The sequence below is a fragment of the Schistocerca piceifrons genome, unplaced genomic scaffold (assembly GCF_021461385.2).
Source record: "Schistocerca piceifrons isolate TAMUIC-IGC-003096 unplaced genomic scaffold, iqSchPice1.1 HiC_scaffold_936, whole genome shotgun sequence".
Classification (NCBI taxonomy): Eukaryota; Metazoa; Arthropoda; class Insecta; order Orthoptera; family Acrididae; genus Schistocerca; species Schistocerca piceifrons.
In genome coordinates, this window is record NW_025729208.1 from 4,010,552 (window position 1) to 4,020,551 (window position 10,000).

General features: G+C 57.8%; 3 non-coding genes across 3 annotated transcripts in view; all 3 read left to right on the plus strand.

The window, feature by feature from the left end:
• Window positions 1–3,264: 3,264 nt before the first annotated feature.
• LOC124772169 lies at window positions 3,265–5,173 on the plus strand. Its single transcript, XR_007013838.1, has one exon. It is a non-coding gene; the product is annotated as a small subunit ribosomal RNA (ribosomal RNA).
• Window positions 5,174–5,525: 352 nt separating this feature from the next.
• On the plus strand, window positions 5,526–5,680 carry LOC124771482. The gene has a single exon (XR_007013438.1). It is a non-coding gene; the product is annotated as a 5.8S ribosomal RNA (ribosomal RNA).
• A 188-nt stretch (window positions 5,681–5,868) lies between these two features.
• The window catches only part of LOC124771707, a 6,744-nt gene continuing 2,612 nt past the window's right edge, over window positions 5,869–10,000 (plus strand). The window contains exon 1 of the ribosomal RNA XR_007013461.1: window positions 5,869–10,000. This exon is cut by the window's right edge and continues 2,612 nt beyond it. This is a non-coding gene — a ribosomal RNA (large subunit ribosomal RNA).

Below are 10,000 nucleotides of genomic sequence, written 5' to 3' on the forward strand. Positions count from 1 at the left end.
TCCCCTAACCTAACCCATGTTGTGCCTTAACCTAACCCATGTTGTGCCTTAACCTAACCCATGTTGTCCCCTAACCTAACCCAAGTTGTCCCCTAACCTAACCCATGTTGTCCCCTAACCTAACCCATGTTGTGCCTTAACCTAACCCATGTTGTGCCTTAACCTAACCCATGTTGTGCCTTAACCTAACCCATGTTGTCCCCTAACCTAACCCATGTTGTCCCCTAACCTAACCCATGTTGTGCCTTAACCTAACCCATGTTGTCCCCTAACCTAACCCATGTTGTGCCTTAACCTAACCCATGTTGTCCCCTAACCTAACCCATGTTGTCCCCTAACCTAACCCATGTTGTCCCCTAACCTAACCCATGTTGTGCCTTAACCTAACCCATGTTGTGCCTTAACCTAACCCATGTTGTCCCCTAACCTAACCCATGTTGTCCCCTAACCTAACCCATGTTGTCCCCTAACCTAACCCATGTTGTCCCCTAACCTAACCCATGTTGTCCCCTAACCTAACCCATGTTGTCCCCTAACCTAACCCATGTTGTCCCCTAACCTAACCCATGTTGTCCCCTAACCTAACCCATGTTGTCCCCTAACCTAACCCATGTTGTCCCCTAACCTAACCCATGTTGTGCCCTAACCTAACCCATGTTGTGCCCTAACCTAACCCATGTTGTGCCCTAACCTAACCCATGTTGTGCCTTAACCTAACCCATGTTGTCCCCTAACCTAACCCATGTTGTCCCCTAACCTAACCCATGTTGTCCCCTAACCTAACCCATGTTGTCCCCTAACCTAACCCATGTTGTGCCTTAACCTAACCCATGTTGTCCCCTAACCTAACCCATGTTGTCCCCTAACCTAACCCATGTTGTCCCCTAACCTAACCCATGTTGTCCCCTAACCTAACCCATGTTGTCCCCTAACCTAACCCATGTTGTCCCCTAACCTAACCCATGTTGTCCCCTAACCTAACCCATGTTGTGCCCTAACCTAACCCATGTTGTCCCCTAACCTAACCCATGTTGTGCCTTAACCTAACCCATGTTGTGCCTTAACCTAACCCATGTTGTCCCCTAACCTAACCCATGTTGTCCCCTAACCTAACCCATGTTGTGCCTTAACCTAACCCATGTTGTGCCGTAACCTAACCCATGTTGTGCCTTAACCTAACCCATGTTGTGCCTTAACCTAACCCATGTTGTGCCTTAACCTAACCCATGTTGTGCCTTAACCTAACCCATGTTGTGCCTTAACCTAACCCACGTTGTCCCCTAACGTAACCCACGTTGTCCCCTAACGTAACCCACGTTGTCCCCTAACGTAACCCACGTTGTCCCCTAACGTAACCCACGTTGTCCCCTAACGTAACCCACGTTGTCCCCTAACGTAACCCACGTTGTCCCCTAACGTAACCCACGTTGTCGCCTATCGTAACCCACGTTGTCGCCTAAACCTGCTCTGTAATTGTTATACGACTCGTTCAATTAGTGTAGTGTTGCCCACCCGCAACCCTCGCAATATAGTTCGCTACTCGCACTGCCCGCTCCCCTGTGTATCGCTTCATGTTAAACACCTTGCAAGTCTTGCTGACTTTCCACATGCTCCTGCTGTACACTGTAATGTGGATGGCAGCAGGGCGTACATGCCGCCCCCCCCCCCCCCCCACCTCTCCCCACGTCCCCACCTTGCCCCCTGCCTTCGCAAGGTGGTTGGTGACAAGTTTGCATGTTCAATGCCCTTCGCATGCGACGTACGCAGGCTACGTTGTGGTGCGGCCTGTGTCAACTGTCCGCTGATGTCGTACGCGTGAACCACAATCTGTACTGCACATTCGTCCTTATGTACTGAATGATACATCGTGGCACATGTGTGACCGTACAACGACTGCGCCCAAAAACGGCGGACCATACAGTGCAAATATTGTGCACGCAGCTACGTGTCGTCTCCCTATGAGAGCTGGATTGCAGTGTGGTACGCCATAGAGACGTGTGGGAGGAACGGACGCCGTGGATGGCGATCAGCATGAGCTGTCTGTTGATGTATTCGGACCTAGTCGTCTCTCCTCACACACCGTGATGGCATGGTGCAGCGCGTTCCATATCTGCGACATGCTACAGAAGCCGGTTGACAGTCGTTCGAGCAATGGACATCGCATACGTACGGGGGCCACCTTCCACGTATTGTCTAGGCGTGCACATTTTGTTGCGTGTATGTGGGCAGACGTAGTGTGGCGTGACACCTGACACAGGCATGCAATAATGGTTGAAGTTGCAAATGGCGATGGACGCCTACGTTTTCTGGTGAAGTTACGCAAATGAAGAAATGGTAACCCGTTGTGGTGCGGTTGTTCTCGCTAGGGGTGAATCGGTGATGGCGACGATAGGTTGAGGTACTAACCGGTTGTTCCAGCGATACCCACCATGCCGACGAAACTGAACGGCATCTGGGTGTGAAGCGATACGCGGCGGTGGCTGGGTGGGACCGTCCCCGGCCGGTGAGGGGGCGCCTCCCGGCGTGCTGGCCGCGCGGTGCGTGGGCGCACGCGCTACAGCCGGCTGGTGGGGGCGGCCAGTGGCAGGCGCGCCGGCCGACGGACGCGGCAGGCGTCGCAGCTGCGCGCCGGCGCACCCTGCGCGCGGCGCCGTGCGGCCAAAGTAGGTCCTCGCGGGCCCGGTGCGAAGCGCGGTGGACATCTGCAGTGTGCTGGTCCGATTGAGGACTGTGTGCGTTGAGGATGCGCCGCCGCCCGGCGCTCGGCGCCGCGACGCCGTCTGCTGCTCGGTCGCCCCAGCGGTTCTCGCTGGTGGTTTGTATCGCAGCTGTGCGGATGTGTTGGCGTGTGCGCTGTGCTGGGAGAGTTCGCTTCGGCACCCAAGTGGGGCTTTTGTCCTTCTGTGGCGCTGGCGTTGGAGCTGCCGGTCACCGTAGGTGGCGCGTGTTGTCTCCCGCCGGCAATGCCACGACAGCACGCTCCCGGGCCTCTGTCGGCAGCGGCAAGCTCAGTTGGGAGCACGGGTGGTCGCACCGAAAGCGTCTACTCGCCTAACTCCGGGCGATTGCGCCTCTCTCGAACCCGACCAAGTACTTGGGACGGCGCTGCGCGCCGCCGGGACCTGAGAGGGTTTCGAGGTGTATTGTGCAGGGGAGCTCAGCCTCCTCCTGTTTGCAGAATGATTGAGCGGACGCTTGCGTGTTCGCGCGGGCCCCCGGGACACACTCCCGGGCGGCCGGCTGCTCAGCTCTAGTTGACGCAGCTCCCTGGTTGATCCTGCCAGTAGTCATATGCTTGTCTCAAAGATTAAGCCATGCATGTCTCAGTACAAGCCGCATTAAGGTGAAACCGCGAATGGCTCATTAAATCAGTTATGGTTCCTTAGATCGTACCCACGTTACTTGGATAACTGTGGTAATTCTAGAGCTAATACATGCAAACAGAGTCCCGACCAGAGATGGAAGGGACGCTTTTATTAGATCAAAACCAATCGGTCGGCTCGTCCGGTCCGTTTGCCTTGGTGACTCTGAATAACTTTGGGCTGATCGCACGGTCCTCGTACCGGCGACGCATCTTTCAAATGTCTGCCTTATCAACTGTCGATGGTAGGTTCTGCGCCTACCATGGTTGTAACGGGTAACGGGGAATCAGGGTTCGATTCCGGAGAGGGAGCCTGAGAAACGGCTACCACATCCAAGGAAGGCAGCAGGCGCGCAAATTACCCACTCCCGGCACGGGGAGGTAGTGACGAAAAATAACGATACGGGACTCATCCGAGGCCCCGTAATCGGAATGAGTACACTTTAAATCCTTTAACGAGTATCTATTGGAGGGCAAGTCTGGTGCCAGCAGCCGCGGTAATTCCAGCTCCAATAGCGTATATTAAAGTTGTTGCGGTTAAAAAGCTCGTAGTTGGATTTGTGTCCCACGCTGTTGGTTCACCGCCCGTCGGTGTTTAACTGGCATGTATCGTGGGACGTCCTGCCGGTGGGGCGAGCCGAAGGCGTGCGACCGCCCCGTGCGTGCTCGTGCGTCCCGAGGCGGACCCCGTTGAAATCCTACCAGGGTGCTCTTTATTGAGTGTCTCGGTGGGCCGGCACGTTTACTTTGAACAAATTAGAGTGCTTAAAGCAGGCAAGCCCGCCTGAATACTGTGTGCATGGAATAATGGAATAGGACCTCGGTTCTATTTTGTTGGTTTTCGGAACCCGAGGTAATGATTAATAGGGACAGGCGGGGGCATTCGTATTGCGACGTTAGAGGTGAAATTCTTGGATCGTCGCAAGACGAACAGAAGCGAAAGCATTTGCCAAGTATGTTTTCATTAATCAAGAACGAAAGTTAGAGGTTCGAAGGCGATCAGATACCGCCCTAGTTCTAACCATAAACGATGCCAGCCAGCGATCCGCCGCAGTTCCTCCGATGACTCGGCGGGCAGCCTCCGGGAAACCAAAGCTTTTGGGTTCCGGGGGAAGTATGGTTGCAAAGCTGAAACTTAAAGGAATTGACGGAAGGGCACCACCAGGAGTGGAGCCTGCGGCTTAATTTGACTCAACACGGGAAACCTCACCAGGCCCGGACACCGGAAGGATTGACAGATTGATAGCTCTTTCTTGATTCGGTGGGTGGTGGTGCATGGCCGTTCTTAGTTGGTGGAGCGATTTGTCTGGTTAATTCCGATAACGAACGAGACTCTAGCCTGCTAACTAGTCGCGTGACATCCTTCGTGCTGTCAGCGATTACTTTTCTTCTTAGAGGGACAGGCGGCTTCTAGCCGCACGAGATTGAGCAATAACAGGTCTGTGATGCCCTTAGATGTTCTGGGCCGCACGCGCGCTACACTGAAGGAATCAGCGTGTCTTCCTAGGCCGAAAGGTCGGGGTAACCCGCTGAACCTCCTTCGTGCTAGGGATTGGGGCTTGCAATTGTTCCCCATGAACGAGGAATTCCCAGTAAGCGCGAGTCATAAGCTCGCGTTGATTACGTCCCTGCCCTTTGTACACACCGCCCGTCGCTACTACCGATTGAATGATTTAGTGAGGTCTTCGGACTGGTACGCGGCATTGACTCTGTCGTTGCCGATGCTACCGGAAAGATGACCAAACTTGATCATTTAGAGGAAGTAAAAGTCGTAACAAGGTTTCCGTAGGTGAACCTGCGGAAGGATCATTACCGACTAGACTGCATGTCTTTCGATGTGCGTGTCGTGTCGCGCAACACGCTACCTGTACGGCTCGCAGTAGCCGTGCGCCGCGTGCGGAACCACGCGTGCCTCTCAAAACTAGCGGCAATGTTGTGTGGTACGAGCGCTGAAGCGCTGGAGCGGCTGGCCTGCGGCACCTGGCGCCTGGCGCCGGTTTTGAATGACTTTCGCCCGAGTGCCTGTCCGCTCCGGTGTGGAGCCGTACGACGCCCGTCGGCCGTGAGGCCGTTGGACACAGAACGCTGGAACAGGGGCCGCCACACGCCTCACTCCCGCCTATGCGACCGTCTCGAAAGAGACGGCGGAAACTTGAGAAAAGATCACCCAGGACGGTGGATCACTCGGCTCGTGGGTCGATGAAGAACGCAGCAAATTGCGCGTCGACATGTGAACTGCAGGACACATGAACATCGACGTTTCGAACGCACATTGCGGTCCATGGATTCCGTTCCCGGGCCACGTCTGGCTGAGGGTCGGCTACGTATACTGAAGCGCGCGGCGTTTGCCCCGCTTCGCAGACCTGGGAGTGTCGCGGCCGCCTGTGGGGCCGGCCGCGTCTCCTCAAACGTGCGATGCGCGCCCGTCGCCTGGCGGTTCGCATACCGGTACTTTCTCGGTAGCGTGCACAGCCGGCTGGCGGTGTGGCGTGCGACACCTCGTACAACGACCTCAGAGCAGGCGAGACTACCCGCTGAATTTAAGCATATTACTAAGCGGAGGAAAAGAAACTAACAAGGATTCCCCCAGTAGCGGCGAGCGAACAGGGAAGAGTCCAGCACCGAACCCCGCAGGCTGCCGCCTGTCGTGGCATGTGGTGTTTGGGAGGGTCCACTACCCCGACGCCTCGCGCCGAGCCCAAGTCCAACTTGAATGAGGCCACGGCCCGTAGAGGGTGCCAGGCCCGTAGCGGCCGGTGCGAGCGTCGGCGGGACCTCTCCTTCGAGTCGGGTTGCTTGAGAGTGCAGCTCCAAGTGGGTGGTAAACTCCATCTGAGACTAAATATGACCACGAGACCGATAGCGAACAAGTACCGTGAGGGAAAGTTGAAAAGAACTTTGAAGAGAGAGTTCAAAAGTACGTGAAACCGTTCTGGGGTAAACGTGAGAAGTCCGAAAGGTCGAACGGGTGAGATTCACGCCCATCCGGCCACTGGCCTCCGCCCTCGGCAGATGGGGCCGGCCGCCCGCGCGGAGCAATCCGCGGCGGGGTCGTGTCCGGTTGCCTTTCCACTCGCCGCGGGGTGGGGCCGTTCCGGTGTGCGGTGGGCCGCACTTCTCCCCTAGTAGGACGTCGCGACCCGCTGGGTGCCGGCCTACGGCCCGGGTGCGCAGCCTGTCCTTCCGCGGGCCTCGGTTCGCGTCTGTTGGGCAGAGCCCCGGTGTCCTGGCTGGCTGCCCGGCGGTATATCTGGAGGAGTCGATTCGCCCCTTTGGGCGCTCGGGCTCCCGGCAAGCGCGCGCGGTTCTTCCCGGATGACGGACCTACCTGGCCCGGCCCCGGACCCGCGCCGCTGTTGGCTCGGGATGCTCTCGGGCGGAATAATCGCTCCCGTCAGCGGCGCTTCAGCTTTGGACAATTTCACGACCCGTCTTGAAACACGGACCAAGGAGTCTAACATGTGCGCGAGTCATTGGGCTGTACGAAACCTAAAGGCGTAATGAAAGTGAAGGTCTCGCCTTGCGCGGGCCGAGGGAGGATGGGGCTTCCCCGCCCTTCACGGGGCGGCGGCCTCCGCACTCCCGGGGCGTCTCGTCCTCATTGCGAGGTGAGGCGCACCTAGAGCGTACACGTTGGGACCCGAAAGATGGTGAACTATGCCTGGCCAGGACGAAGTCAGGGGAAACCCTGATGGAGGTCCGTAGCGATTCTGACGTGCAAATCGATCGTCGGAGCTGGGTATAGGGGCGAAAGACTAATCGAACCATCTAGTAGCTGGTTCCCTCCGAAGTTTCCCTCAGGATAGCTGGTGCTCGTACGAGTCTCATCCGGTAAAGCGAATGATTAGAGGCCTTGGGGCCGAAACGACCTCAACCTATTCTCAAACTTTAAATGGGTGAGATCTCCGGCTTGCTTGATATGCTGAAGCCGCGAGCAAACGACTCGGATCGGAGTGCCAAGTGGGCCACTTTTGGTAAGCAGAACTGGCGCTGTGGGATGAACCAAACGCCGAGTTAAGGCGCCCGAATCGACGCTCATGGGAAACCATGAAAGGCGTTGGTTGCTTAAGACAGCAGGACGGTGGCCATGGAAGTCGGAATCCGCTAAGGAGTGTGTAACAACTCACCTGCCGAAGCAACTAGCCCTGAAAATGGATGGCGCTGAAGCGTCGTGCCTATACTCGGCCGTCAGTCTGGCAGTCATGGCCGGTCCTTGCGGCCGGCCGCGAAGCCCTGACGAGTAGGAGGGTCGCGGCGGTGGGCGCAGAAGGGTCTGGGCGTGAGCCTGCCTGGAGCCGCCGTCGGTGCAGATCTTGGTGGTAGTAGCAAATACTCCAGCGAGGCCCTGGAGGGCTGACGCGGAGAAGGGTTTCGTGTGAACAGCCGTTGCACACGAGTCAGTCGATCCTAAGCCCTAGGAGAAATCCGATGTTGATGGGGGCCGTCATAGCATGATGCGCTTTGTGCTGGCCCCCGTTGGGCGAAAGGGAATCCGGTTCCTATTCCGGAACCCGGCAGCGGAACCGATACAAGTCGGGCCCCTCTTTTAGAGATGCTCGTCGGGGTAACCCAAAAGGACCCGGAGACGCCGTCGGGAGATCGGGGAAGAGTTTTCTTTTCTGCATGAGCGTTCGAGTTCCCTGGAATCCTCTAGCAGGGAGATAGGGTTTGGAACGCGAAGAGCACCGCAGTTGCGGCGGTGTCCCGATCTTCCCCTCGGACCTTGAAAATCCGGGAGAGGGCCACGTGGAGGTGTCGCGCCGGTTCGTACCCATATCCGCAGCAGGTCTCCAAGGTGAAGAGCCTCTAGTCGATAGAATAATGTAGGTAAGGGAAGTCGGCAAATTGGATCCGTAACTTCGGGATAAGGATTGGCTCTGAGGATCGGGGCGTGTCGGGCTTGGTCGGGAAGTGGGTCAGCGCTAACGTGCCGGGCCTGGGCGAGGTGAGTGCCGTAGGGGTGCCGGTAAGTGCGGGCGTTTAGCGCGGGCGTGGTCTGCTCTCGCCGTTGGTCGGCCTCGTGCTGGCCGGCGGTGCAGGATGCGCCCCGGTGCTTCAACCTGCGTGCAGGATCCGAGCTCGGTCCCGTGCCTTGGCCTCCCACGGATCTTCCTTGCTGCGAGGCCGCGTCCGCCTTAGCGTGCTCCTCCGGGGGCGCGGATTCTCTTCGGCCGCCATTCAACGATCAACTCAGAACTGGCACGGACTGGGGGAATCCGACTGTCTAATTAAAACAAAGCATTGCGATGGCCCTAGCGGGTGTTGACGCAATGTGATTTCTGCCCAGTGCTCTGAATGTCAACGTGAAGAAATTCAAGCAAGCGCGGGTAAACGGCGGGAGTAACTATGACTCTCCTGGATGGCACCCTGCTCCAGCCGCCGTCGACCATCCCTGGGCTGGTGGACTTCTGGCGCAGCCTCTTCACGACAGAGCCACCTTCCAACGCTGGCTCTATTCCCGACCGGCTTCTCCCGCGCTCGGAGTCTGTTGACTTCGAGCGCCTATGGAGGCCGATCACTGCAGAAGAGGTTGCGGCCGCCCTGCCGCCCAGAGGCTCCGTTGCCGGCCCTGACGGCCTCTCGCCGGTGCAGCTGCGCCGCCTTCCAGCGGAGGTCACCACCAAACTCCTAAACCTTTTCCTGCTTACCCGCAAGCTCCCCCCTTCCCTCCTCCGAGCCAGGACTTCTTTGCTGCCTAAGACAGCCGCCCCAGCATCCCCCGCTGACTTTCGGCCCATCACCGTCTGCTCGGTGCTAGCCCGAACCTTCCATAAGGTTCTGGCGACTCGCCTGATGCAGATGTGTGCTGTGGACGAACGTCAGCGGGCTTTCATCCCAAGGGATGGGATGCTGGAGAACACTTTCCTCCTCGACCGGATACTCGTCGGCGCCGTCCGCCGCTGTCGTTCTGTGTTCATGGCATCTCTCGATGTGTCCAAGGCGTTCGATTCGTTGGACCATGCGGCTTTGCGTCCTGTGCTTAAAGCCCATGGTCTGCCGGACGAATTCATTGACTACGTCGAGGGCTGCTATGCGGACAGCACGACGGTAATTGCGGGGGGTGGCGACGAGTCCCCGGCCGTGCGGCCAGCAAGAGGTGTTCGGCAAGGAGATCCTCTGTCCCCTCTCCTGTTCAATTTCGCTGTTGATTATGTTCTAGATCAGCTGCCCTCACACGTAGGTGTCAAGGTATTGGGCCGCCAGACGAACGCGGCGGCCTTCGCGGATGACATCCTGCTCTTCGCCTCCACGAGGGGGGGCCTGCAGTCCCTTATCAACGCAGCAGTAGCAGCCCTCGACCAGCTGGGGCTGCGTGTTAACCCGCGGAAGTGTCTCACCCTCGCACTCGTGGCGTCCGGCCGCGAGAAGAAAGTGAAAGTGGATGCGAGCGTCACCTTCACGGCCGGCGAAACCACCATGCCGGCGTTGGGAGTGGGTGAGACCTTCCGCTACCTGGGACTGCAGTTCTCCTCCTCTGGGCGGTGTCTCTTCCATCCGAGGCACCACATCGAGGAGCAGCTGTCGATCATCACGCGGGCGCCGCTGAAGCCGCAGCAGCGGCTCTTTGCACTTCGTGAGGTCCTTCTCCCGGGCCTGTATCATGGCCTAGCACTGAGTCGCACCCGCATCAGTGCGCTC